We start from the raw sequence: 22,779 nt of genomic DNA, 5'->3' as shown, positions 1-22,779 counted from the left end.
AAATATACAGAAAGTAGGACATTTTGAGGCCTAACAAAGAAAATATGTATTAAATACAGAATTTATAATAAAGCCTCATTCATGCTTTGACAATTCTTTTTATTTTTTTTAATATATTTTATTGATTTTTTTACAGAGAGGAAGGGAGAGGGATAGAGAGTTAGAAACATCGATGAGAGAGAAACATCGATCAGCTGCCTCTTGCACACCCCCTACTGGGGATGTGCCCGCAACCAAGGTACATGCCCTTGACCGGAATCGAACCTGGGACCCTTGAGTCCACAGGCTGACGCTCTATCCACTGAGCCAAACCGGTTTCGGCAACTTTGACAATTCTTGCTATTTAAAATCAACTAAATATTCCATGTGAATGTATCTTTAAAAAGAAAAGGTGTGGTTTAAAAAGTAATTTTCTGGCAATTTCAATTATTTAGGAATAACATAAATTTTAGGAAATGAATGAAAAACTTTGCCTTGTTCTAATCATTCGTTACTAAATGTATCATAAACTTAAAAGGCCACTGGAGGCAGCACAATGTAAGATGACAAGACTGAGAGTCAGGGAACGTGCTCTGAGACCTGGGCTTGCACCGTCCTGAGCCCAAGCCTGAGCCTGAGCGCTTACTGCTCCCCAGGCCAGGTCCACACACTGTGTATATCTAAGTCAACCCTCGTAATCCATGAGGCAGATCCTGCTGTTATGTCCATTTCACCCCTGAAGAAACTGAGATCCAGGGAAGTGGACTGGCGTGCTCAGGATTCCTCGCTGGTGAGGGCTAGCCCAGAAGGCAGCAAGCAGCAAGCCTAGCCACAGACTCTGCTCTGAATCATCAAGCTCTGAAGACCAGGCCTTCCTTACTTTCCTCATTAGCAGGGCTTCTTGTGTCCCTTTGCCTTTATGTTTTTAACTTTAGGGCTCTTATAAAGAACTAGAGGCCCGGTGCACCCTCTCACAATCCGGGACCCCTTGGGGGATGTCCAACTGCCGGTTTAGGCCCGATCCCTCTGGGATCCCTGTGGGATTGGGCCTAAACTGGCAGACATCCATCTCGCAATCCGGGACCGCTGGCTCCTAACCACTCACTTGCCTGATCACCCCTAACCACTCTGCCTGCCTGCCTGATCACCCCTAACCGCTTCTGCCTGCCTGCCTGATCGCCCCTAACCGCCTCTACCTAGGCCCCACACCCAGGACCCAGGCTTCCCTCCTCCAGCCGGCCACAGGCACCCGGGACCCGGACTTCCCTCCCTCTGGCCGGCCGCAGGCACCCGGGACCCCGGGCGGCTTCGCCCAGGCCCTGGCTTTGTCAGGAAGGACGTCTGGAATGATGTCCAGAAGATGTCCAGTCTATCCAGTCTAATTAGCATATTACCCTTTTATTAGTATAGATGATATAACAAATGTGGAAAGTGTTTTGCAAACTGTACAGTGGTATACAGATGACAGTTAAATGTCTACCACCCAAAAACATACTATGATTTTTCATTTGACTTTGTAGTCTAGAACACAGTATTACTGATTCATACAAAAATTGTTTTCAATGGACACAGACACCAGGGGGGTGAGGGCATGAGTGGGGGTGGGGTGTTAGGGGGACAATGGGGGGATAAGGACACATAAATAATACCTTAATCAATAAAGAAAAAAATGGAGAAAGAAAAATAATTGTTTTCAGTTCATTGGAAATGCTCTTCCATTTCGGTAAACATGAACATCATATCTGAGATAAAAACCTCCATTAATATGACTAGCAATCTACATTTCTTTCTTGGATAAACTCCCAGAAACAAAACAAAAAATTCCAAATGTGCATTACATTTATCACAGTTTTCACACAAGAATAAGCAGGATTGGCATTTTTAATTTCCCAAACTTGCTTTCTAGGGTAGGGAGCCTTTATTTTTATATTGTTCCTGGTTCAAAAAAGAATACTAAACAGCTTAGAAGGATATAGGCTACATATGGCACCATGGCACCCAGCTGAGGGAGGGGCTATGGTCAGTCATGTCTTGTTTGCATGAGCCTTCCTTGACCCAAAGGAAGGAGAGAGCCCTCAGACCCACGGGTAACCAATCCTCTGGCTGGGGAGAGACTAGTTAGGTGAGCTGGCAAGTGAAATCTGGACACACAGGGCCAGAATCCATACTGGGAATTGGGAGTTGAAGTTGAAAGAATACATGGAGTGAAGGAAGATCCTCAAAGATTCATAAGCAAGGCCAAGGTCAGAGGAGTTGAGAACCATGAACAGAAGACATGAAATCGTAAAAAGATACCACAGAGGATGAAGAAGGCTTCTGGCTCAAGGGAAACAGGAAGCAGACTGGAAGAGAAGAGCAGAGATGCAACGAGCATAAGTGAATCTGGTCCCTAGACTTGTGTCAGATCCTCATGGCTTTGCAGCTCCAGTTTCCTTGTGAACATACAATCAGAAAAAGACAGTCTCTTCAATCAATGGTGCTGGGAAAATTGGACAAATACATGCAAAAAAATGAAATTAGACCATCTGCTTACACCATATGCAAGAATAAATGCAAAATGGATTAAAAACTAAATGTAAGACTCGAAAGCATAAAACCCCTAGAAGAAAACATAGGCAGAAAAATATCTGACATTTCTCGTAGCAATATTTGTTCTGCTGTATCTCTTCAGGCAAGGGAACAACAACCACAAAAAAATGGGACTACATCAAACTAAAATGTTTTTGCACAGCAAAGGGGTTTTTGAAAAGACAATCTATTGAATGGGAGAAGATATTCGCAAATAATACATCAGATAAGGAGTTAATATCCAAAATTTATAAAGAATTCATACAACTCAACACCAAAAAACAATTCAATTAAAAGGCGGTCAGAGGACCTGAATAGGCACTTCTCTAAAGCAGACTAACAGATGGCCAGTAAACATCTGAAAACACCAATAATAGAGAAATGCATATTAAAACCACAGTGAGATATCACCTCACACCTGTCAGAATGGCTATCATCAATATATCGACAAACATCAAGGGTTGACAAGGATATGGGGAAAAGGGAACCCTGGTGAACTATTGCTAGAAATGCAGATTGGTGCAGCCACTGTGGAAGAGAGTATGGAGTTTCCACAAAAAATTAAAAATGGAACTGCCTTTTGACCCAGCGATTCCACTTCTGGGTATATATCCAAACAAACCTAAAACGTTAATTCAAAAAAATATATGTTCCCTATGGTCATTGCGGCATTATTTACAACTAGAGGCCTGGTGCACGAATTTGTGCATGGGTGGGGTCTGGCCAGCCCGCCCCAATCAGGGCAATTGGGCTGGGCTGTCCGGGGGGAGGGGCCGCGGGTGGTTGGCTGGCCGGCCCTGCCCCCGGTTGAACTCCTGGTTGAACTCCCAGTCCAACTCCCGAACAATTTGCATATTAGCTTTTTATTATATAGGACTAGATATTTGTGCCCAGGTGGGGTCCAGCCAGCCCAACCCGATGGGGGCCCATCGAGGCCGGGCCGGCCAGAGGGGTGCCACGGGAGGTTGGCCAACCCTGCCCCCAATGGGGGGGGGGCGATTAGGGGCAGGGCCGGCTGGGGGGGCCACAGGAGGTTGGCCGGCCAGCCCTGTCCCTGATTGGGGTGGGGGAGCCGATCAGGGATGGGGCAGGCCTTGGGAAGGGGCCATGGCCAGTGGGAGGGGCTATGGGCGGTTGGCCAGCTGACCCTGCCCCAGTAGAGGTGGGGGGGCCAATCGAGGGTGGGGCCAGCCAGGGAGGGGGGCCGCAGGTGGTTGGCCGGCTGGCCCTGCCCCCGATCAGGATGAGGGGGGGCGATCAGGGGCTGGGCCAGCCGGGGGGGAGGGGGGTAAGGGGCTGCCTCCCCATCGGGCCGGTGGCCGGCTGAAGTGCGCATTATACCAACTGGTTGTTCCGGCAGTTCCGGTTGTCCCGGCGTTCTAGTTGCTTGGCTTTTATATATATAGATAGCTCAGATACGGAAGCAGCTCAAGTACCCATTAATAGGTTAGTGGATAAAAATATAGTACATATATACAACAGAATATTACTTGGCCATAAAAAAGAATTAAATCTTACCATTTGCAACAATGTGATTGGACCTAAAGGGTATTATGCTAAGTGAAATAAGCCAGATAGATAAAAACAAATACCATACGATGTTTTATATGTGAAATCTAAAGAAAAAAATAAACACACAAAATTGAAACATATCCATAAATCAGAGAATAGACTGACAGTTGCCAGAGCGACAGGGGGGTTTGGCAAAAAGATGAATGGATTAAGAAGTACAAATTGGAAGTTACAAAATAGTCATGAGGATATAAAGTATAAAGTAAAGCATAGGGAATATAGTCAATAATACAGTAATAAGTATGAATAGTGCCAGGTGGGAACTAGAAATATCAGGGGGAACACTTTGTAAAATACATGACTGTCTAACCACTCTGCTGTATACCTGAACTAATATATAATAATACTAAATGTAAGCTATAATTAAAAAATAAATAATAAACTGAACATAAACACAAAATATGTATATATAAACTGTACAAAAGAATCAGAAAAAAAACAACAAGACAGTAAAACCCCCAAAAATTAAGCGGAAAAAGACATGCAGAGCCAATTTACAAAATAAACTAATGACGTTTTAAAGGAAAACAACAAAAAATCAACTTCACCAATAATTTAAACAGGCAAAGAAAGACAAAAATGAGATGTGTTACCCCTGTTAAATCCGTTCTTTCTTTTTTTGTTTAATAGCACCCAACTTTGGCAAGAATGTCCTAAAAGGGTCACTAAACACTCTGCTAATAAAAGTGTTAGCTAGAACCTTTCAGTAGAGCAGTTTAGTAACAGGAATCAAGAGCCTTCAAAATAAAGGGTAAAGGCGGCAGCTTTCCTAGTTTTGACTCTGGGTGGTAAACACACAATGCAAAAACTGATCATGTATTATAAAATTGCACACTTGAAACCTATATAATTTTATTAACCAATGTCAGCCGAATAAATTTAATTTAAAAAAATATCCACCATCTCACCCAGTGACTCTAGTTCATGACACTATCCGAAAGAAATTGTCTGAACTACGGATTAAAATGTATGCCCAAATATATCCATCAAAGGATATTTACAGTAGCAAAATTCTTTAAAATAAGCTCTACATTAAGCAATAGAAAAAGGGTTAAGTACATTAGAATATAACATAAAATGTAGTATGCAGTCAGTTATTGAAGTGGGCAGTGTTACGCAATAAATGTTAAGAGAGTAAGGTTTATAAAATAAACAGCATTCAGGATGACTGTGACTAGGTTAAAAAATGTATAAATCCCAGAATAAAAGCACTAATGACAAACATTGATTGTTTGAAGATGAATATTAACAAGGCCTGTGAACACCTGTTCCAAGTCTTGAGTGTACCTATGAGATCCCCATGCCCATCCCTCACCACCAGCCCCCACCCTTCCTGACATGGTGGACCAAGCCCAGTCACCTGCCTCACTCCCTGAGCACTCTGAGCGTTTCTTAGGTTATGGCGTCATCCCCAGTTGCACTATTTAAATATTTGCCACTTTATATTTACAAATTCTCCCATGTCATTTCACTCATGTAAAAAAAATATTGACTCTAACTACTAAAGTCACCTCAAAAATGAAATCTAAATTGAACATGGAAGTTAGTTAAGAAGCAGTTTCTGTTTTCCTTACCCTTTCAAATAAAAAATATTAAGGAGAAAACATCCCTGGAGCTTTCTTTCAAAACCCCAGACTCCCAGCAGGCTCAGACAACATGCAGATGCCACATACCTGTTTTGTGTGCTAGGACCACCAGTGTCACACTGTCAGCTCACTTGCATGTCAAAGAACATTTAAGTCTAATCATTAGCTGCCACCAAAAACACACCCATCCGTGTGTTGCAGTGCTCAGCCACTACCCAAGGTCACACCTGACTCCTGCTCTGCCCTATTCCCCACTGATTCCACCTTCCTTTTGGCAACGCTCCACCTCATTAGCTGAGCAGAGCACAATCAGGGGGAGGAGGCTGTGAGCTGGCTGGCAACATGGAGAAACCAGAGAGAAGGAGGACCACAACCGTGGCAGAGGGCTGGCGGAGAGGCATCCATAAGTCAGCGGCTCTCAACCTGGGTGATTCTGGTGCCCAGGGGACTTTTGGCAATGTCTTGGGGCTATCTCTGGTTGGCATAACTGGGGGGGGGGGGGGGGGCGGGGAGGTGCTACTGGCACTAGTAGGAAGAGACCAGGGATGCTACTAAACATACTACAATGCACAGGACAGCCCCACAGCAAAGAACTATCCATTACCAAATGTCAGTAGTGCTAAGGTTGAGAAGCCGCCATAAACTGATTTATCCACCAGTTCACTAGAGTCTAATCCCAACTCATCAGGAACAGGGCACCCAGTGGGTAAAGGAGGCCTGGGATCGTTTAGGAAACACACACACACACACACCACGAATTGGGGGGCGGGAGGGAAGAGCATTATAATTTAATAAAAGTAGTAAGAATACCTTTTCCCCCAAGGCTTTGCTCCCCCACATATCATATATTTCTTCAAAGACTGCTTCCCAGCAGACACGTTAAGAAGATAATATTATCAAAACTGCCCAGGCTGGTAAACATCTCCAGAGAAGTTGGCAATGCACCCACACAGTCAATGACACATTTAGCTGCATATCTCTACAGGGCCTAAGAACCCAAACTCACAGTTCCCAGCTTTGCTTAAAAGAAAAGTGGCAAGCATTGAAAGATCACTCAAAACAAAGAAAATAATAGTGCTGCTTTTCCCAGATAAATCATCAAAAACTAAATAAGACTTAAGAAGAGCAACATTTTCAAAACTCGGAACAGAGTATTTAGTCTGCACTTCAACCAAAAAAATTACAGATAAAAAATAATTTAATACCTGAATTATCATTATTATGATTCATTTAAAGTTAGTGACCACAATGCAATATGGTTTTTTCCTTGATTACTTTAATAACTTTATCATGCCATGATTTCCACCCACGAGAGGCCAGAAGGTTAGAGAAGTTATCCAGCACCATGCCTAGCTAAGGCTTAAATAACTTGGACCTGACTCTGAAGCATCATTTGCCAGTATGACCTTGACCTTTGTCCTTTCAGTGTCAGGAAGCATACAGCACTTAAGGTGGCCCATTTCTGTGTTGGACAGTAGTAAGTATTAGAAGTGTGTCCATTATCCTGAGTCAATCTATTATTGTTTATTTCGCCATATATTAGAAGCAAGACAAATCTAATTCTTCTCAATTTTACCCTCCACACACCAAGCCTTTTTCTTCCCTGGGTTGTAAAATATGCTCTCCTCATGAACTGTGTCTTAGCTCAATATGATTCATGGAAGAACTAAAAGGAATCTTAGAGACGAACCACTTCAAACCCAACCTCAACTTTACAAATGAGCCAAGTCAGGCAGAGAAAGATGGAGCAAGGCTGCTTGTTAGAGGTCAAGCAGTTCCTCATAAAGAAAGTAGGGAGGGAAACTCAGGTTTCCTAACTCTTAAGTCTAATACCCTCAGAACAATACCAAGTTGTAGAAGATGCTGCATTAGTAACAGAATTGACATAATTTTTTAAGTTTTATGATAAGAAGACAAATACTCTCAGTTTAACATGTTAAAAACAAAACTCCCATGCTCACAACCACTCTGTGGAACTGTGTAATTGTTACCATCCCCACTGTACAGATGAAGAAACCCAGGCCTGAGGTCACACAGTAAGTGTTGAAACTGACTCCAAAGCCTATATCCTCAATCACTATGCCACCTGGGTAAGTACTAGAACATTCCTAACATTATCACAACCAAATTAACAAGCTTAAGACTTCCAGTAATTCCTCAAAATTTTAGTGCTTTGATATAATATAAAAGTTAGCCTTTCTGAAAAAAAAAAAAGTAAAGTTTTTAAGAAATTTAAAGGTTTACAGTATGTGCCCTCCTAGCATAAAATAAAGTCATTTTAACTTAAAATCAAGCTATAGTATTAAAGTATCACCTTCCACATCAACTACCCTGAATTCAATCTAATCCTTCTGGGAGCAGCAGTGAAGGAACTCATGTATGGCATGGAGCTTCCTGAGAAACATCAGCCAAGCAGTTTGATGGTGTCAATCACTTCCCAAAGGCTCTTCCCACATAAGATTGTGTGCCATGAACAAATGCACACCAAGCAATAATACACACCTTCAGAATAATAAAGCAGGGATTCCAAGATGGCTGCAGAATATGTGGAATATTCTACACTCACCTGCTCCCAGCACCAAATCAGATTTACAGCTAAATTATAGAGCAATCAACCTGAATAACTAACTGAAGGCTAGCTGAACTGAAATATTATAACCAAGGATTTACAGAAGCAGCCACAGAGAGATGGTAAGAAGGGTGAAGATGCAGAAAGGGCTGGACATAACACCCACATACAGCAGCTGAGAAGCCAAAGGGATATCTGGGCTACAAAACTCCCTCCCCACAGGAGCATGAGGTCTCAACCCCACACAGGGATTCCCAACCAGAGCAACAGAGACGGGAAGAGCAGCCCACAGCGCATTTGGCGTTGAAAGTCCGTGGGGTTCAGTCTGCGTGGGAGAAAAGGGAGTATGTCAGAGACCTGGGGAGGGTACTGCCAGGTCCTCCAACTACTGGGGACACCACTCTGCCTGCTCAGGTCCTGCAGAGAGGGCTGTGCTGGTTGCACCCAGGAGGGACCTTTGGGGAGCTCTTTTTCTGAAGCTCTTGGCCGATACTGCACAGTGACCGAACTGTGTAGCTTTAGAAAGGGGCCCATTCTTCCCCACCTCCCGCGCAGAGCCTGCGCCCCCACCAACTGTTGAATCACTTGGCCTGTCCTCCCACTAGCTGTGGGCCTGCCCTGCTGAGTTCAGTCCCGTGGGGGGATAAGAGTGCCACACGGAGCTGGGACTTTCTGAGCACGTCCACTGGGAATCAGACAGGTGGGTGCTGGGTTGTGTGGATACATCATGTGTGGTGGGGTCACTCCAATCTCCTCAGGGAGCTCAACCCACACTACTCCTCAACGGATTAATGGGACCTGCCTTTTGGCTGCCAGGGACCCCGCCCTGCTAAGCTCATTCCCGCAGGGGAATCTGGGAGCTTTTCGGAGCTGGGACATTCAGTGCACGCCTCCCTTGGAGGCTTTTGCCCCAGGAAGGGGAAGAGGTGCCCACCCCTTCCTACAGGCTTACCTCTAATGGGAGATGGTTTAGGTCTGCCCTCCAAAGTCCCCGTGTCCACACCCTGCTGAGATCAGCTCCACAAAGGAAAGGGAGTGCTACTTGGAGCTGGGACAATGGTCCAGGATTGGATGAAGTGCTGCATCCCCTCCTGCAAAATTGGGGAGACTCTTTGGATCTGCCCGCCTGAGCCCCAGTGGCCTCCTCCTGTGGTGTTGGCTGCAGAGGGGACAGCTGGCAGCACCCAACCTGAACCTGCAGTGCACTCCTCCTGGAGAAGCTCGAGCCAAGAAGTATGGCCTTAGCGTATGAGCCACTTTCCCCTTATGGAGAGCCTGACAGAGACAACCAAGTAGGGGACTTACTGATCCTGTCATCCCAACCCCAGTCACCCCACCCTACCAAGTTAGTGAACTGTGGAAGGGTTTGTGGGTCATGGCTAGGCTGGGCCCACTCTGCAGTCTTTCTACAGATGGCTCTGGAAAAAGACTAGGCAACCTCAGGGGGAGGAGAGTCACGAACATGTGACGGCAGACCTCAGGAAACCTCAGACCTTTCACAGATCTGCCCCCAGCTCTAAGAGGAGGAAGCTGATCCTCTGCTTGGACCCTCCCACGCACTCCCACCCACTCCCAAGCCAAGTAGACACAGCCACAAACAGTGAATAGTACAGTAGCTCCAGACAGGTACGGTAAGGCTGCTTACACACATCTGACATTGACCTGTACCTGAACCCTGCCCAAGTGAAACCAAAACCAACACAACCAATGGGCTTCAGACCACACCAGAGCACAACCGGACTAGCAACACAAGTGCATGTGCAACGGGGGATTCCGAAAGGCACCAGACCCTACAGGGAACAACTTCACCTCTGGGGACAGCCCCTGCAAACAACTCAAACATAGGGATCGAGGTTTATGCTTATAGTCATCCAGCCTGAAGAGTTAACACCAGCCAAGAAAGGATCAAAACAATGCAAGACTCAACTACAATAAGAGGCTGCACATAACCCACAAGAAACACTCCTGGAGCACTGAGCTCAGGTGATCTGGAAAATTGTACCACTGAGTCCAACAAGACATCTACATCAAAAAGCCATAACAAGTTTGGGAGCTGTAGCAGATCTACCGAACACACAGGGACACAATGAGGAGACAAAGAAATATGCCCCAAATGAAAGAACAAGAGAAATTCCCATAAAAACTATTAAATTAAATGGAAGCAACCAATATAATCAGATGCAGAGTTTAAAAGAATGGTTATAAGGATGCTCAAGGACCTTCAGGGAGAAACGGATGATCTCAGTGAGAACTTAGAGATGATAAGCATTAAAAAGGGCATAAAAGCCATAAAAAAGAACCAGTCCGAAATGAGAATACAATATCTGAAATGAAGAACACACTAGATGGAATCAATAGCACTTTGGTGAAGCAGAGGATTGAATCAGTGATTTAGAGAACAAGGTAACAGTAAGCACCCACGCAGAGCATCAAAAAGAAAGGAGAATCCCCCCCCCCCCCCCCCCGCCAAAAAAAAGAGGAAAGTCTAAGGGACCTCCAGGACAACATCAAGCATAAAAATATCCACATCATAGGGGTATCAGAAGGAGAAGAGAGTGAGCAAGAGATGAATAACCAGTGTGAAGAAATTATGTCTGAAAATTACCCTAACATAGTGAGGAAAAAGTCACACAAGTTCAGGAAACACAGGGAGTCCCAATCAAGATAAACACAAAGAGGCCCACAACAAGACACATCATAATTAAAATGGCAAAGGTTAAAGATGAAGAGAGAATCTTAAAAGCAGCAAGGGAGAAAGAGTTACTTACCTACAAGAGAGCTCCCGTAAGGCTGTCAGCTGATTTCTCAACAGAAACACTTCAGGCCAGAAAAGATTGGCATGAAATATTCAAAGTGATGAAAAGCAAGGAACTATAACCAAGACTACTTTCTCCAGCAAGGCTATCATTTAAAACTTGAAGGACAAATAAAGAGTTTCCCATACAAGAAAAAAAGTTAAATGAGTTCATTACCACCAAACCAGTATGGCAAGAAATGTTAAAGGGCCAGCTTCAAGAAGAAGATATAGAGAGAAAGAGAAACATAAGTATAAAGGATAAAATGGCAATAAGTACCTATCCAATAAAAGGGTAATATACAAATTAACCAGCCACAAGATGGCAGCGCCCAGTCCTCTCAGCCCCGCCGGAGGCCTGGGGGCGGCGGGCCGCTGAGAGCAGGCAGTGTGAGCGGCCTGGCGGAATGCTTGCTTCCTCACCACGGCGACAAGGCAAGTGTTCCGCGCCCATTCGCAGATGGGCCTCTGGCCAGGCCAGGGCACGGAATACTTGCGTCGTCGCCCCTGGCGACGAGGCAAGCGTTCCGCGCCCGGCCGTGGATGGGCCTCTGGGCCGCGGAGAGCCTCTGGGCAGCAGGCACGGAGCGGCCAGGCCCCGCAGAGAGCTACTGGCACACAGATTCGTGTGCAGGGCTACTAGTCTATATATATAAAAGGCTACGTGTCCGTCCGTCCAACCGGTAGCTATGATGCACACTGACCACCAGGGGGCTGGTGCTCAACGCAGGAGCTGCCATGATGTGCATTGGCCATTTAAAAATAAACGGCACCACGGACCTGGAGCCGACAAACCAACACTCGGCTTCCCCCAAGTGGGACACAGACCCCGCCACCACCCTGAAGCGACACCCCACCAAATCGCAGCCAACACTGCCAAGACCCCATGGCGCAAAATGTGATCCACAGCTCAGCCCAGCCCAGAAACGGTCGCTGTGGGCGCTGGATAATGACGTCACATAGCAATGCCCAGCTTCCTCTCCCTAGCGACTAGCCTCCTTGGAGTTTCTTCAGCCCAGGAACCCAGCTTGCTTTATAGCCAGGTGCAAACATTTTACAGTTTAACCAAATGTTTGTGAGTATTTTCCCGTGCTTTATCTCATTTGATCCTCACAGAAGTCCTGGAGTAGATAGATAGGAGACTCGGTAGAATCCTATTTTCTTTTCATTAGCAAGACGCAAAAAGCGATATTAAAATATTTCTTCTAATTAATTTCCTTTCGATGTGCAAGAATCCGTGCACTGGGACACTAGTTAATCTTTTGCACTCGGATGTCGAGTGTGTCTCGACATGGTTAGCATTAGAATAAAGGAATCGAGAAAAAAGCAAGCGAGTGCAAAGGGTTAATAATAACCTTAACTGTAAACAAATTAAATGCTCCAATCAAAAGACAAAGAGTAGCTGAATGGACAAAAAAATATTGTAACCCATATATATATATTCTCTACAAGAGACCCACTTCAGAACAAAGGATATACAAAAAGACCAAAAAAAATTAAGGGATGAAAAAAAATTCCATGCAAATGGAAACAAAAAACAAAATTGGGCCCTAGCCAGTTTGGCTCAGTGGATAGAGCATCAGCCTGCGGACTAAAAGATCCCAGGTACGACTCTGGTCATGGGCACATGCCCAGGTTGTGGGCTCAATCCCCAGTACGGGGCGTGCAGGAGGCAGCCGATCAATGGTTCTCTCCCATCACTAATGTTTCTATCACTCTCTCCTTCTCCTTTCCTCTCTGAAATCAATAAAAATAAATATATATTTTTTTAAAAAACACAAAGTTGGGGTAGCTATACTTATATCAGACAAAATAGACTTCAAAACAAACGCCATAAAAGAGACAAATAAGTTCACTGCATGATACTAAAGGGATCATTCCAACAAGAGGAAATAAACATATATGCACCCAACATAGGAGAACCTAAGTATATTTTTAAAATCTAGAAGGAAATTAAAGGAGAGCTCAACAGCAATACAGGCATAGTAGGGAATTTTAATATCCCACTGACATCAATGGATAATCTTCCAGACAATAAATCAACAAGGCAACAATGACCTTAAATGACACACTGAATGGGATGGATTTAATTGATATTTACAGAGCACTTCATCACAAAGCAGAAGACTACATTCTTCTCAAGTGCATATAGAACACTCTCAAAGATAGACCACATGTTAGGACACAAACTAAGTCTTAAGACATTCAAGAAGATTGTAATCATATCAAGATTCTTCTCTGACCACAACTATATGAAACTAGAAATCAATTACAATTAAAAATAATAATAAAATTATTCAAACATGTGGAGGCTCAAAAACATGCTATTAAACAATGAATGGGGGTTAATAATGAGGGGGAAAAAAGTAGAAATCAAATTACCTGGGCACAAATGAAAATGAACACACAGTGACCCAAAATATATAGGACACAGCTAAAGCAGTCCTGATAGGGAAGTTCATAGCATTACAGCCCTATTTCAAGAAGCAAAAAAAATTTTCTAGTATAAAATCTAACCCTATATCTAAAAGAACTAGAAAAAGAAAAACAAAGCCCAGAATAAGTAGAAGGAAAGAAATAATATGAGAGAGAAAATGACAGAGACAAAAAAAAAACCCACATACTATGAAAGATCAATGAAACCATAAGCCAGTTCTTTAAAAAGACAAATGAGATTGACAAACCTTTAACCAGATTCATCAAGAAAAAAAGAGAGCAGCTGTGCCTCACTGCAGGTTGCCCAGGACCAAACCAGAGAGGGTCGGACCTGCATTACCACCATTTGTCCTCCATCCAGAACTGAAATATCATTGCTAACATGTACACATAAGGAACTGTTTGACATTGAAATTGGGTCACAAAAGAACTGTTGGCCCAGAAAGAAACTCACTACAGACTGATTCATTTGCCTTTCAGCATAACCATTATTGCTTGTCTCATTTTTGGTTCTTATAAGTGTATTTTTAGTAGCACATGATCTCACTCATCTAGGGGAAATGATGAACAACATAGACTGATGAACAAGAACAGACCCAGAAACAAGGAGGAATAGATCAGACTGTCGGGCCTCAGAGGGAGGTAGGGGAGGGTGGGGATATAGGGGAGAGATCAACCAAAGGACTTGTGTGCATGCATATGAGCCTAACCAGTGGTTAAGGACAACAGGGGGGTGGGGGCATCCGTGGGGAGGGGTGTGGGATGGGAATGGGGGGATGAGGACAAATATGTGATACCTTAATCAATAAATAAATTTTAAAAAAAAGAAAAAAAGAGAGAGAACCCAATTAAATAAAAGCAGAAATTAAAGAGGAGGAATAACAACTGATACCACAGAAATACAAAAGATTGTAAGAAAATACTATGAACAACTATATGTCAATAAATTGGAAAATGTGGGTGAAATGGATAAATTCATAGAAACATACAACCTTCCAAAACAGAAACAGGAAGAATTAGAAAATCTAAATAGAGTAATCACAACTAATGAAATAAAAGCAGTAATAAAAAATAAAATAAAATAAAATAAAAAAACTCCCAATAAACAAAAGTCCTGAATTGGATAGCTTCACACTGTGAACTTTATCAATCATTCAAAAAAGAACTAACACCTATCCTTCTGAAACTAAATTTCAAGAGAAAGGAAGACTTCAAAACTCTTTTCACAAGGCCAGCATTATCCTAGTTCTAAAACCAGATAAAGACACTACAAAGAAAAAAAATTATAGGCCAATCCTAAAATCCTCAACAAAATATTAGTAAACTAGATGCAGCAATACATTAAAAAGATCATACACTATAATCAGGTGGGATTTATTCCAGGGATACAAGGTTGGTACAATATTTACAAATCAATAAATGTGATATCATATAAACAAAATGAAGGATAAAAAAATCACATGATCCTATCAATAAATGCAGAAAAAGCATTTGACAAAATCCAGCACCTATTCTATATATATAAAAGCCTAAGCGACCAGCCGACCAGCCAACCAGCCAACCGGCCAACTGGCTGGTAGCTATGATGCGCACTGACCACCAGGGGACAGACGCTCAACACAGAAGCAGAAACCATGGAACAAATTGATGAATCTCAGAGGGAAGGGGGGAAGGAGGAAGGCAGGAAGAGATTAAACCGGTGGGGCCCCTCGGCCAGGCCTGTGCCCTCTCACAATCTGGGGCCCCTCAGGGGATGTCAGAGGCCCGGTGCACGGATTTGTGCACCAGTGGGGTCCCTCAGCCTGGCCTGCAGGGATTGGGCCAAAACCAGCTCTCCGACATCCCCTGAGGGTCCTGGATTGTGAGAGGGTTCAGGCCAGGCCAAGGGACCCCACTGGTGCATGGAGTCCATGCACCGGGCCTCTAGTCTGTATATATAAAAGGCTAAGTGACCGGCCAGTAGCTATGATGCGCAGTGACCACCAGGGGGCAAACGCTGCTGAGTGACAGCAACTTTGCAGAGTGCACTCCCGTATTCCAGGACTCCTCTGATCCCCACAAGCCAGGCTAGAAGGACCCCACTCACTCCGCAGATGGCCTTTGAGCCCCGGCACTGCCCCAGGTACGGCCGGCCGGGGAGGGACCACGGGAGGTTGGCTCCAGGGTGTGTCCGGCCTGTCTCGCCCAGTCCCGCCCCACTGGCCACCTTCTAATTAATTTCCTTTCAATGTGCATGAATCTGTGAACCAGGCCTCTAGTTTACGATAAAAACTCCCTGTAAACTGGGAACAGAGGGATCATACCTGAACATAATAAAGATCATTTATGACAAACTCACAGGCCTATGACCCAGCAATTCCACTTCTGGGTATATATCTGAAGAAATCTGAAACACTAATTTGAAAGCACATATGCACCACTTTGTTCATTGCAGTGTTATTTATAATAGCAAAGATTTAGAAGCAGCCCAAGTGCTCATCAGTAGATGAGAAGATATAAAAGCTCTGGTACATTTACACAATACTACTTGGCCATAAAAAAGAAAGACTTTTACAACAGCATGGATGGACATGGAGAGTAATATGGTAAGTAAAATAAGCCAGTGAGAGAATGAGAAATTCCATGATTTCACTTACATGTGAAATCTAATGAACAAAATAAACTAAAATAGAAACGGGCTCATAGATACAGAGAACAGACTGACAGCTGGTCAGAGAGCAGGGGTACCAAGGACTGGGTGAAAAAAGTGAAGTGATTAAACAAAACAACAACAAACTCACAGACACCAACAACAGTATGGTGATTACCAGATGGAAAGGGGAGGCAGAAGAGGGTAAAGGAGAAATAAAGGTAATGGATGGAGACTTCACTTTGTTTGGCGAACACACAATACAATATACAGATGATGTATTATAGAATTGGACACTTGAAACCTATATAATTTTCTTAATCAATGTCACCCCAATAAAATCAATTTTAAAAAATTTTTTAAGTTTCTCTGCAGTCAATTCCCCCCGCCCCCCTGCTACCTCTGACCCCAGTCAACCACTAATCTGCTTTATTACTGACTAGAGGCCCGGTGCACGAAATTGGTGCCCTGGGGGAGGGAGGGGTGTTCCCTCAACACGGCCTGCGCCCTCTCACAGTCCAGGACACCTTGGGGGATGTCCACCTGTAGGGAGTGGGCCTAAGCTGGCAGTCAGACATCCCTCTCGCAGTCCAGGACCCCTCACTTCTTACCACCGCCTGCTTGCTGCTCCTTGCTGCTTGGCTCGCTGCTCCTTAGCACTGCCATGGAGGCGGGAGGGGCTCCCACCACTGCCACTGCACTCGCTAGCCATGAGCCCTGCTTCTGGCTGAGCGGCGCTCCCCCTGTGGGAGTGTACTGACTACCAGGGGGCAGCTCCTGCATTCAGCGTCTGCCCCCTGGTGGTCAGTGTGCATCATAGCAATGGGTCGTTCTGGTCATTCCGCCTTAACGGTCGCTTAGGCCTTTATTATATAGATTAAATGGTTTTGGGGGGTTTGGGCTCTAGCACAAATATGAATGGAATTATATAGTACATATTCTTTTGTGTCTGCTTCTTTTGCTCAGTATAATGTTTGCTAATGTCATGCTGTGACATTATCAGAAGTTTCCTTTTTACTGCTTGGTAGTATTTCATTGTGTACTTATTGACAGACATTTGAGCTATTGCCAGGTTTGATCTCTAATCATTGGGGCATAAATCATTTGTAATGCAAGTTTTTATTTTATAACCAGGGGTGGAATTTCTGGGCCACAGAATAAGTGTATGTTTAAGTTAATCAGAAACTGCTGAACTTTTCCCAAAGTGCCTGTATCATTATACATCCCTACTAACAATTTATGTTAAGTTCCTACTGCTCTATATCCTCAACACTTCATATTGTCAGTCTTTTCTATTTTAACCATTCCTGTAGGCTAAATATTGTTTATAGTTTTGATTTGATTACCCTAAATAACTAAATATGTTGAAAAATTTAAATGTGCATATTGGAAACTCAAATATTTTCTTTTGTGAAGTATCTATCCAAATGTCGTTACCAATATTGTAAACTGAGTTGTCTGCTTTCTTATTAGTGGTTTATAGAGGTCCTTTATATTCACTGGATAAAAGTCCTTTGTCAGATATATGAATTGCAAGTATTTGCTCCCAATTAGTAGCATATCTTTTCTTTTTCTTAACAGTATCTTAATTTTTAAGTTTAACATTTTAAAAAAACGTATTGTTGGGGGGGTGGGAGTAGCTGGGGAGAGGTCAATGGGAGAAAAAGGAGACTCATGTAATACTTTAAACAATAAAGAATTTGAATTAAAACAAACAAACAAAAAAGTACTGTTAGTGCCTTTTGTATCAGGTATAAGACTGAATACTTTCCCCTTCAGAGTGGGAACAAAATGAGGATGTGTGCTTATCACTTCTATCATAATACTGAATTTGAGGTCCTAGACAGTGCTATAAGGAAAAGAAAGGAAACAAAAAAAGAGAGGAGAAAGAGGAAGGAGAGAAAAGGACGTAAGGAGGGAGGGAGGGAGGGAGGAAGGGAGGGAGGGAGGGAGGGAGGAAGGGAGGGAGAGGGAGGGAGAGGGAGGGAGAAAGAGTGAAAGAAAGAAGATAAGGAAGGTACAGTACAAGTATACTGATTGGAAAGGAAGAAGTAAAACTGTCTTTTCAATGATTGTAGGTATGAAAAACCCTAAGCAAAAGAATAAGCAGAATAATAGAATAAGTGAATTTAAAATGGCTACAAGATATAAAGATAATATACAAAATCAACTGTATTTCTACATATTAGCAAGGAACAAGTGGAAAAGGATTTTTACTCCCTTTTATAATAAAATCAAAATATAAAAAATGAAGATATAAATTTGACAAAATATGCACATGGTGTGAATACTACAAAACTAAAAAAAAAAAAACATTGCAAGAAATTAGAGCCCTGGCTGGGTTGCTCATTGGTTAGAGCATCATCCCGTACATCAAAAAGGTTTCAGGGCACATACCTAGGCTGTGGGATCAATCCCCAGACGGGACACATGCGGGAGGCAACCAAACGATGTTTCTTCTCCTCTCCTCTCCTCCCCTCTCCTCCCCTCCCCTCCTTTCCTCTCTTCTCTTCTCTCTCTCTCTTCCTCTCTAAAAATGAATAAGGATGTCCTCAGGTAAGGGTTAAAAAAAAGAAATTGGAGAGATATACATACCTCATTCATGATTCAAAGGTTCAATATTAAGATAGCAATTTCCCACAAACTGATCTAGTGACTCAAGGCAATCCCAATTAAAATCCCAAGAAGTTTTTGAAACTAAAAAGCTGATCTTAAAATATTTATTAAATGCACAGAACCTTTGAAAGTGAGGAACAAAGTTGGAGGATTTATACCAACCAATTTCAAACCATACATAAAGCTACAGTAAGAAAGACAGTATGCTATGACATATGGAGAGACATACAAATCTGTATGAGAGGGAGTCTAAAAACAGACCCACACAAATATCATGAGTAGATTTCCAACAAAAATACCAAGGCAATTGAATAGCCAAAGGATAAGAAATTCAAAAGGGAAAGGATAATTTTAAACAAATACCATCAAAAATATTGTGTATCCAAAAAGGAAAATAATGAACCTAGACCCATACCCCACACACCCTAGCAACCCCTAAAAATAGATCATAGACCTAAATATAATAACTAAAACTATAAAACTTTTAGGAGAAAATTTCTATGGTCTGATTTTTTCAAATAGTATTTCAGGTATTTTTGTATGTTAATTTTTGTAATTAATAAGTATATACCTTTTGCATTTTGAAAAAGGCAAGTAAAATAAAGGACCGAGAATCCTTTCAAACTTTTAAAACATGTCTTCAAGTTTAAAGTCAAATTTCACAACTCACTGTGAGTCCCTTATCCATATACCATAGTCAGACACTCTTTCTTCAATTGACATACAGAAATATTCAGAGGAAAAGAACAAAAATCTTAACTTCCAGTAAGAAGAGGTTACCTCCGCCGTGGTTGGCAAACTGCGGCTTGCGAGCCACATGAGGCTCTTTGGCCCCTTGAGTGTGGCTCTTCCACAAAATACCACGGCCTGGGTGAGTCTATTTTGAAGAAGTGGCATTAGAAGAAGTTTAAGTTTTAAAAAATTTGGCTCTCAAAAGAAATTTCAGTCGTTGTACTGTGGATATTTGGCTCTGTTGACTAATGAGTTTGCCGACCACTGTAGGGAACTGCAGTTTTTCCTCAATAATTATTTTTTGAGTGCCTTTGCTAAAGTCATAAATAATCAAATCTGCCTAAGATATAATACCATCTATAATTTTAAGTATAAAACAGCTACCAGATCCACTTTAAATATAAAACAGCTACCAGATCATGACAATATGATAAATGGTCTGTATTGCCAAATGATCTAGAAATGGCCTGTCCTGGTTGAGATTCATAATGCATCACACAGAGATTACAACTTTTAAAAATGAAAACAAATTTAAACTATTCTAAACATAATGCTCAGCCCAATAATTTAGAGGATACTTTCAGAAACATATTATTACCTACTAGTCATAAATTGTGTTTAACAAAATGATGGATAAGAGTCAATTATAGTTTCACACAACACCAAAATTTAAAACAATACATAGTGCATTGTTCCCGCCCATGTATTATATATTGTGCATAACAAATTACCCCAAAACTCTGGTTTAAAACAATGAACATTTATTATCTCACAGTTCCTACGATCTCAATAACTCTTGCAAAAAGTCTTCCACTTGCATTTTGTGCCTGAGCAACCAAACCAGCAATGAGCCAGGAGGTCTCCCAATTATTTCCCATGGGACTGGGGTGCAAGAAAACATGGAAAGAGAAGAATCTTCATTGGAAAATGTGGGGCCTTTTTCCAGTATATATGAGAAATACATGAATTGTCTAACTGCAGGGCAGTCTAACAAAATCAAAGGAAAAGTGAAACTGCACATAGGCCAAGGATTTAGCTTCCGAATCCCATCATATTAGCAAAAACACAAAACATTTCCTCAACTCTAACGGCTCTTCTCAATCTGTGTTCTGAGACAGATAAAGGTTTCTTTTTATCATTTCACAAATTGGGTTTCCAAATAAGGTTTTAAGAAAGAAGGTTCCATTACATTTTTTCCAAAAAAACAATAACATAAACCATTGTGACTTTAAGTTTTCATTAAAAACTTCATCCAGGTGAGCAAGAATCCAAATATTGTCGGATGGAAGATTTAAAGAGAAACAAAAGCGTAGCAATTAAAACGATCTACCTAGGCTTTCCCTGGGTAGCTTCCTGTGTGTGCAGGTCTCTCGAGATCACACGTCAGAGGGAAGATCGCGGTCCGGACGTCCGTTTCACGGATCAGGGAAACGCATCCCCGGGCTGGGGCTGGCTGGTGCCAGGTCTCAGGACCTTCAGGGCTGGACTTCAACAGGGACTCCCCGCGGGCTGCCCACCAGGGCCCTGGGCGCGCGACGACCCTGCGCCCCGGCTCGGTCCGGCCCCAGGGCAGCCGGGGGCCCCGCCGGCCCGAGGGCGCAGAAGCGGAGCCGCCCCCGCCGGCCCACCTGTCGCCGACCTCACGGCGGCGGCCACACCCCCGGCTGAGGGCTCCCCAGCGCTGGGACGCGGCAGGGACAGCAGGTGCGCGCGGCGTGGGGCCCGGCGCCGGGCGCTGCGCAGGGTCGGCCGGCACGATTACCTCGGACGGGCGCTGCGCTCGCGGCCGGGTCGCCGGGGCCGCCGGGAACGAGCGGGAGACGCAGACGCTGCAAGGCCGCAGCTCCAGCCCCTCGGGCCTATTTACACGCCGTGGCTGGAGGACGCGGAGGCCTGTCACGTGACGCGCGCGTCACGTGCTCGGCCGGTAGGGCGGAGGTGTTGCCGGGCAACGACGGCGCGCTGGGGCGGCGGCCGAGGTGCGGGGTCCCTGCGTGCTCCCTCCTCCCGGCGGCAGAGGCGAGAACCTACCCTGCGTTTGTCATTAGTGTTTGGGAAAAGGGGATTTGTCCCAGCAGTAGGATGTTGAACTTCGAAAAAAGAAATGGGAAACTTCCTTATCCAAAGCTAACAAATGAAGGGAGAGCACAGAAATAAGCAATAATTGTTTTGTTTGCCTTAGGGAACACTGCGTTCCCTCCCTAATCTGGGGTGAATGGCTATGCCCACAGCCTGCCTCACACCTCCATCCTGGAAAGGGAAGGCTTATGGAACTTACTTTTATTTTAAATTTAGTTTTCATGGGAATTCGTCTTTGTATGTGTAAATACAGACATACCTAATGTATTTCTCAGCTTTCGCCCCCATAAACTTAGTCACTTTGTTTTTAGTGACTATTTTTCCCAAGTCCAGTTTTCCCCAATCAAACTTTGAAAAGTTTCAGCCACTGCCAGTTTCTTCCATAATATTCATTACAAATTGCATAAAAGACCAAAAGTTTGTATTATTTCCTAGTAAGTACTTGAGCCAATACCCTCAGTATTCCAGAATTGTTCTGTTGTCCAGGAGTGATCTATGGGAGAGTCAAGTACCTCCCCACAATTCTGGTCATTGCATACTGAGCTGTCCAACAGCAAATTGACAGGGTCAAATCAGTGGGCTGGAAATACTCTCTAGATCAATACAACAAGTTCAAACATCCTCTGCATTTCTGTCACACACCTAGAATTCAACATTATTACAAAGAGTACAAAATATAGTGATGAATTTTCTTCATGCTCTTTTACTAATTTTTAAATATATTTTTATTGATTTCAGAGAGGAAGGGAGAGGGAGAGAGAGATAGAAACATCCTATATACTATATAATAAGAGGTAAAATGCAAATTGACCATCACTCAAACACACAAGATGGCCGCCCCCATGTGGTCAAAGATGGCTGCCCCTATGTGGACACAAGATGGCCGCCACAAGATGGCCAGCAGGGGAGGGCAGTTGTGGGCAATCAGGCCAGCAGGGGAGGGCAGTTGAGAGGGACCAGGCCTGCAAGGGAGGGCAGTTGGGGGGACCAGGCCTGCAGGAGAGGGCAGTTGGGGGGACCGGGCCTGCAGGGGAGGGCAGTTGGGGTGACCAGGCCAGCAGGGAAGGGCAGTTAGGGGCAATCGGGCCAGCAGGGGAGCAGTTAGCGGCAATCAGGCTGGCAAGGGAGTGGTTAGGGGGTGATTAGGCTGGCAGGCAGAAGTGGTTAGGGGCAATCAGGCAGGCAGGCAGGTGAGCAGTTTGGATCCAGCAGTCCTGGA

At 43.7% G+C, this 22,779-nt stretch overlaps 1 protein-coding gene across 2 annotated transcripts in view; it reads right to left on the bottom strand.

Moving 5' to 3' along the window:
* MARCHF8 (membrane associated ring-CH-type finger 8) overlaps positions 1 to 21,366 on the bottom strand; it is a 91,953-nt gene extending 70,587 nt beyond the window's left edge. Inside the window, exon 1 of one of the 2 annotated variants that reach the window (XM_079793728.1) lies at positions 20,812 to 21,366. The gene's annotated coding sequence lies outside the window, so the exon portion shown is untranslated. The remainder of the gene's footprint in view (positions 1 to 20,811) is intronic. The other variant, XM_079793729.1, reaches the window with a different exon arrangement.
* Positions 21,367 to 22,779: the final 1,413 nt, after the last annotated feature.

Source organism: Cnephaeus nilssonii, assembly GCF_951640355.1.
Source record: "Cnephaeus nilssonii genome assembly, chromosome: 16".
NCBI lineage: Eukaryota > Metazoa > Chordata > Mammalia > Chiroptera > Vespertilionidae > Cnephaeus > Cnephaeus nilssonii.
Note: the sequence above shows the minus strand (reverse complement) of the source record. Positions and strands in the feature narration are given on the sequence as shown.